Below are 7,738 nucleotides of genomic sequence, written 5' to 3'. Positions count from 1 at the left end.
GGGCCGCGCTGCTGCAGTGCCGCCGGCGCCAAGCCGCTATATAGCGCGGCCCGCGCCCGCGCTGCGCATGTGCGAGGGCGGCAGACAGCTCCCCCGCCCCGCGCCCGCGCCCCGCTGCCCCAGCGCCGCCCCTCGGCCGCGGCGCCCACCCCGGCCCGGAGGACACCCCACCGTCGCCGCCGCCCGCGCACCCCGGGGGCCGCCCGCCTCGGTTCCCCCGGTGAAGGCGACCCGAGCGAGTGGCGGGCGGGGAGTGCCGCTCCGCCGCCGCATCTCGCTCCGCCTCCCGCCTCCGTTTCCACGCACGTACCCCCGCCGCCCCGCATCGCTGTCCCGCGCCGCCACCGCCGCCCGGCTCCCGCAGGTACTCCCTATGCCGGGCGGCTCCACGCGCCGCGCACGCCGCGCGCCCGGCGAGGCCCGGCCCCGGGGCGGAGCCGCCGCCTCCCGCCCGCCAATGGCAGCCCGCCTCGCGGCGGCAACGTGCGGCGGCGGCGGAATGTAAACACGCACCTCGCGCCGCTCCCGCCGCCGCCGCCTGAGGGCGGAGCCGGGCCGCCCTGTCAGCGGGCGCGGCCACCGCCTGTCAGCGCCCCGCGGCCCTCCGCGGTCAGCCCGGAGCCCCCACACCGCGCCGGGGCGATCCCCATCCGCAGCCTCCGGGTGCTGAGGCGACAGAGCCTCCCGCCTGCTCTGCGCGGCCTCCGCTGAGGCACCGCCTCTCCCTCCTGCTTCTCCACACGTCTAAGCGCCAGGAAGTTCATCAAAACGAGAAAAGCGCCTCGTTTCACAAAAAGGTTCCCCTGAAAGCGGCTTTGAGCCAGGCCCCAGTGGAAGCAGCACAGCTCCGCCTGCGGCAGCACATGCCGCTGCCCAGGGACACCCGCACCCCTCTCGCACCCCACGTCCAGAAATGGCAGCAGCAGCAGCCCAGCACGGCCACCCCTTGAGATAGGACGAAGGGGAACGGCTTGAGGCTAAAAGGGGGGACATTTAAGTTAGATGTTAAGAAGAAATTCTTCACTCACAGGGTGGTGATCCCCTGGCAAAGCTGCCCAAAGGGCTGTGGTGCCCCATTCCTGAGGCACTCAAGGCCAGGTTGGGTGGGCCCTGGGCAGCCTGAGCTTGTGGGGGGCAGCCCTGCCCATGGCAGGGGTTGGATGACCTTCAAGGTCCCTTTCCCACCCAAACCATTCTGCAATTTTGTGACCCCCAGGCAAATTGAAACCCACCTTCCGTGCAAACGAGTTCCAACCAAGGACTGCACTGCAGTTAAACGGCAACAAAAATCCACCCTTCTTTTCCTTCTTAAAAGAAGGCTGTGCAGGAAGGCAGGTTGTGCACAGATATTTTGCAGAGAGAGACAAGAGAGTAAACACATGAAGAAATACCCCAGCTGCCTTCAAATGAATCCACCTCATCATCATTTTCTTCACTTCTGCTTTTTCTTTTCCCAAGTGTAATGCTACAAAAGAGTAAACACATCTGTACCTTACAACATCTAAGTGAGCAATTAAGCCACAATAACCAGGTTTTTGTTCTTGCCTTCTCATTTCTTTGCCATTTTACAAGTGGAAAGGCAGTGCAGTCCACCACAGCAAAGACATAGCAGCGCTACCAACAGGTCTAAGTGACCTCAGCAGGAGTCAGGTTTGGGCAGCAGGGGACATCTCCCACCTGTGATGCTGCCAGGACAATGGTTCCTGCAGACTTCCAGCAGAGCAGCATGCACGACAGCAGCACGATGTGGATGTTGAGCTGCCCAGCCTGCTCAGCTCAGCAAAATGCCCAGTCTCATCCTTTTCACAAAGGAAGTCTTCTCTTTATGGCTCAGAAGGCATTAAGAAAATACAATCACTCTCATCTGTTGAGGCCTGTTGAGACTTAGTGACAATGTTTGTGAACCGTCTGTGTTGAAGCTGTTTAGGCCTACCATGAACAGGTCACAGCACACCGACAGCAATGACTGCCACTTGCTTTCCCACCCCTTTTGCTGCGAGCTGCTTTCACATGGTATCCCAATGTATTTGTGTTTTTGGCCCGGTCCCGTAAGCAGACTCCTACCAGTGACTTCTTCCCCAAAGCCTGAGCAGTACAGAAAAGAAAAACAAAAAATCAGAAGAGCATAATAAAACTCCACTGCAGACAGTGAAATTATGGTTCTAACGCAAGCTAACGTGCCGACCTTTTGATGCGGCAACAAAACTGAAGTGACTGAAGTTCACTTTGGGATTATTTCCAAAGGAGTTAATGCACAGGACATCTTCTTTCACTACATGCGTGCCTCCTTAAGGGAGATGAGCTCACATGAGCAAAAAACTTTTATGCTAATTGAAACACACTGCAGGGAGTATTTGTGTTCAACATTACATGAGGTATTGGCCTCTGTATTCCTATCATGTTGCAATAAGCATTTCACCATAGCTGTTTGCTTTTGCTGCCAGACTTTGTTTCTGAATCACATCTTCACTATCTAAGCTATCTGATAATTCAGTTAAAGGAAGGCTCAAACCAGGACCTGTGCAGAAGAACTAGGCAGCTTATAAGAGGAATTTTAAGTCTGTTTACTACAGGGTGGCTTCAGCTACTATCCTAAATGCCATGAAAAACTTACACCACTCCTAAAAGGAATCCTTTAGCAGGAAGCTATATCCTTCCCAAACTGAGGCTTCCATCTGCCGAACAGCATAGGATAATTGAAACCCTAAGGTTTCAAAATCCTGGCTTTCTGTTAGAACCTGTGAAGTTCTACTGGTTTCATTTCAGAGATTTGTTTTAAAACATGAACCAATCGAAGAGTCTTTTTTTCTTTTTTGGATCTTACAAATTTGACTTCTTTTTCTTGATTTCAAGGGAAGGCATTAGTCTGATAAACACTTGATAAAAGCAAAATATAAGAAAAAGAGTAAAACTTTTCATTGTTAGCATGTGAATATGTCTAAGACCAATGCCGGCAGCAGAAAAGCTATTCTGCATAAGCAGCCCCTCTGACAATCAGATTAGTTCACAACCACCACCACTAGGAGCTACTGTTATAACAAGAGAAAGATCAGGAGTAATTTAACAGCTCCCTTACAACTTGCAGAGACAGATCTATAATATAGCACGATACAATGGTGAATTTTCTTTTCCTCTTGATTTTATTTTTCAGTACACACTCAAACTCCCCTAAGGACAGCATCTCTGCAGTGGGAAGTAGCACCTACAACCTAGAGGCAAACATTAAGTCCATCCCTACTTACTCCTGCATTCCATCTCCTGTCTGCAGCTCAGAGAGATAACAAGCCACACTTTCCTCACATTTTCCAGCATTGCTTCACCACTGGTCTGTAAGCATGATGCCTCTTGAACGAGGAACTATGAATATGGGGGAAAAGAAAGGAATCTCTGATCATTAGAACACAAGCTGGACAATAACACAGTACTTTCTTCATCAAAAATAGATTATCCTCACCTATCCACAGCCCTGCTGCCAGTTGCTGACCACATAGGCAAGCCCTCATCTCCCTGACTCAGCCCCCAAAAAGCTAGGGGATACATCTCCTCATCCCAGTGACTCACATCACCTGGCCATGCCCACAGCAGGCCTTGAACTGAGGGCTTTATTTCCCAGGCATGCAAAGTGAAGAATGTTTGCTACTCCAGCTCGCAAGCAATGTAGCAAAAACCTTGTTAATGGTGGGAGACTAAGGCTTTACTAATGATTCTCCATAGCCCTGACCTTGCCTGTGATTTGGGCACACTGTAGATCTCTCCAGATGTAAGAATGATGCACCAGAAATAATAACCTGCACCAAACAGCACACTATTAGTAAACATTTGGTAAAGATCAATCTTGATTCAGCTGTTTGCTGATTTCTCACCGGCCACAGAACTCAAATCCCTCACTTCTGTTTCTCTGTCTTGCACCACCAGTGCAAGACCAGTGAATTAGAGCTGAAATTCTCTGCTGTATATAGACAACAGGATACCTTTGCCCATATCAATCCTTCCTTTCTTAATTATAATGCCATCTTATTTCTTTCAGCTGTTAGCAGTTGAGGGCTCCTTCCCACTTCTTTACGACTACTAATTTCTCTACAGAAATCCACCTTAGGGAATATGAGATTATTTTAGCACTCAGAATTATGTTTGGGCACAACTGTATGATCTTTAAGGTCCTTTTCAACACCGACCATTGTAGGATTCTATGGTAGCTATGTATTTTTTAATTGTATTGCCTTACTGGGTCACCTTTTTATTTGGACATAAAGTAGGTGAGCTTCAAAAGAAATACAGACTGCCCATGCCTGCAAACTGAGATCTGACCTGTTCTGTTATTTTTATCTGTCTGTTTTTGTTGCTGTTCTTTTTTCTGTGGTTCTTTTTCCTTGGCTTGTCCATTCAATTAAAACATAGTTAGCTGTCTCATTAAGATTGTTGAGGATTCAACCATCTATCTGCCTGCAACACTTTGGAACACTTAGAGAGACTTTAACTTCTGAAGTGTTAGTCATGGAGCAGTAGTTCCAAGACAGTATTTTCATGGAGAAAAGGACTGGCTGAGGCACAAAAATTTATGAACACACTGCTAAGTCTCGGTTCAGTCCTATTTATTTTGAGAACAACTTATTGTGAGCACGCCATGGGAACAACCAGGCCACATTAAGAATTACTTCTCATTAAGAAGCCTGAACTCTACTTGCACGTATCGCTGAATTGTGGAGGTAGCATTTTGTGGTTGTAAACATGCACCAAAGTATTTCAGCGAGACAAATAAAGCAGATAATGAACAACTCAACAAGGAAACAACATGGAGAACTTCTACCAGTGTTCATTTTCAGTAATTAGTATCATGGCTTCATCAGAGATGTGCAAGGATCTATGCGTACAGGAAGCTGGAGCACACACTCCAGCTTTGATAAACAGGCAGGACACAAAACCTACGCTTGAAAATGAAAACTTTCCCTCAGAGTTTTCTTCGGAAAAACAAGCGCTTTGTTGCTCAAATTCTGTTTCATCATCTCAGTTAAGCAGAATACTTTGTTCCCCAGTTTGTTCCAGTTTAAGGATTGGACAGCTGCAAGTGTCCACAGGACCAGAGGGAATGGCTTCAAGCTGCTCCAGGGGAGATTTAGGCTGGGCGTTAGGAAATACTGCTTTTCTGAAAGAGTGGTCAGGCACTGGAATGGGCTGCCCAGGGAGGTGGTGGAGTCACCGACCCTGGAGGTGTGCAAGGAACGTTTGGATGTTGTGTGGAGGGAGATGGTTTAGTGAGAACTGTTGGTGATGGGTGGATGGTTGGACTGGGTGATCTGGTAGGTCTTTTCCAACCTTGGTGTTTCTGTGATTCTGTGAAATGACAGAACCGTGCTCTTTGAAGTTACCAGCACAGTTGACAGAACACAAGTGGGAAATGTTTTACCTGTCTTTCCATCCTATCACAGGGAGGAGGGGAAAAAAAAAGAAGCATAAGAAAACCCAGAGATCTAGATTTTCCTAGGAAAAGATAAACTCAGGAGACACGCCTTCAAAGATAATTCAGGTTGATCAGATGAGAGTAGCCAAAGAAAAAGTGGTTGTTTTTCTTTCAGACTGTCACTGCTTTCATTTGCACATGAAGTGAGACCAGGAGGAACATGTCTCATCTTTTCCTTGGCCACAAATTTTTCAGATGGAAGTTTTTTGTTTAGAGCTCTCAGGGAGGGGGGGGAGGACACAAGAAGCAGCAAAACTGTGATGGAAAAAAGCACCTGAATCCACACAGGGTTAGCAGCCAGCTAACTGGAATTTCTTACCTGTGAGGCTGGTGCCGGTGCTCACAGACAAGGCTGAGGCTCAGCACCTCCTCTGCCTCACCCTTGATCAGGAAGATCCCTCGACTCTGAGTTTAATGACAAGGTTCAAGAAGGAGAAGACTGACTGATATTCTGGGCACATGAAAAGAAGTGTAGTCAGCAGGTTGAGAGTGGTGGTCCTCCCCCTATACTGTGCTCTGGTGAGGCCATATCCGAAGTACTGTGCCCATTTCTGGGCTCCTCAGCTCAAGAAAGACAGGGAACTGCTGGAGAAAGTCCAGCTGAGGGCCACAGAGGTGATGAGAGACCTGGAGCATCTCCCTCATGAGGAAAGGCTGGGAGACCTGGGGTTGCTCAGCCTGGAGAAGAGAAGGCTGAGTAGGGATCTTATCAATGCTGATAAGTATCTAAAGGGTGGGAGCCAAGTGGATGGGGGGCCAGGCTCTTTCCAGCAGTGCCCAGCGACAGGACAAGGGACAACGGGCACAGAATGAAACATACAAAGTTCCATACAGACACGAGGAAAAAATTCTTTACTAAAAGGATTACGGAACATTGGAGCAGGCTGCTCAGAGAAGGTGTCTCATTCTCTGGAGATATTCAAAACACACCTGGATGCTTTCCTGAGTAACACACTGTGGGGAACTTCTGTAGCAGGGGGTTGGACTGGGTGGTCCCCTATGATTCTGTGATCTTTCTGGCCCCTTACTGGACTCTCTCCAGCATATCCACATCTGTCACACTGGGGACCTCAGCATTGGACACAGCACTCAGATGCATCTCTGTCAACCTGTTAGCTCTGTCCTTCCCTCTTGCAGCTGGGCAGGCTTTTAGCTTTTGAGACCACGAGGGTGCACTGCTGGCTCATAGTCAACAATAGGCACCCACTGATACTCAGACTATTTTGCAAAGGTGATTTCCAGCCACTTGGCCCCAGTATGAATTGTCAGCGGTAATTTTTCCTCAGATGTAGGACTTTGCATTTCTACCTGCTGAAATTTATGATGTTCCTGCCAGTGCATCTTTTCTGCCTGTTAAGATCTTCTGAGTGGCAGCACAGGTGCATGCAGCAGCTTCTCCTACTCTCTGCAAGCCTACTGATGGCACATTCTGTTCCAACAGCCAGGTCATTCATGAAGACGTTCACCATCACAGGAGTGATGGAATCATAACATACCCTGAGTTGGAAGGGACCCCCAAGGATCGAGTTCAGCTCCTGGCTTCACACAGGACCACTCAAAGATCAAATCTTATGTTAGAGATCATTGTCCAAACACTTCTTGAACTGTGGCAGCCCCAGCACCACAGTCAGTATAAACACTTTGGGTACAACAGCAGGTAATGGCCTTTAGCTAGGCTTGGTGTCACTGTGTACAACTTTCTGAGCTCAACCATTCTGATTGTCCTATAATTACCAGGTGTTTTTTTGTTTGTTTTACTTTCTTGAATACAGGCACAATACTTGATTTCCTTCCCTCCTTAGGAACCCTGTTCACTGCTATAACCACTGAAAGACTGAGTGTCCTCACAACACCATTAGAGAGTCAATGATTGTTACTAGTTATGGATGCATCCTATAGATTTACGTTCCATTTCTTGAAGTGTTCTTTTTCTCAGTCCCCCTCAACGAAGCACCAGCCTTCCCTTTGCTAACCTCAGAAGCCCACGATTTCCAAAGACTTTCTTACTGCTAGATTCTGTAGCAAAGAACACATGGCATTCAGACTTCTCTATGCTTTTGACACAGGGTCTCCTGCCCCATTTGGAAGCAGGTCTACTTTTTCCCTAATCTTTTTGCAGGTGGCATATGTGTAGAAGCTCCTTATTGCCTTCCAGAGCATTATGGTTGCAGCCGTGATACAGAGCCTTTCTTAGACTCAGTTGCAGGTGGCTGGGCTTTCCTAATCTCACCCCTGCACATATTTGCACAGGGTCTTTATGTGCCTCACATTACCTATCCC

Source organism: Centrocercus urophasianus, unplaced genomic scaffold (assembly GCF_019232065.1).
Source record: "Centrocercus urophasianus isolate 14NV4802_14NV808 unplaced genomic scaffold, USGS_Curo_1.0 seq_11, whole genome shotgun sequence".
Lineage (NCBI taxonomy): Eukaryota > Metazoa > Chordata > Aves > Galliformes > Phasianidae > Centrocercus > Centrocercus urophasianus.
The sequence above is the reverse complement of the archived record's forward strand: the minus strand, read 5'-3'. Positions refer to the sequence as shown.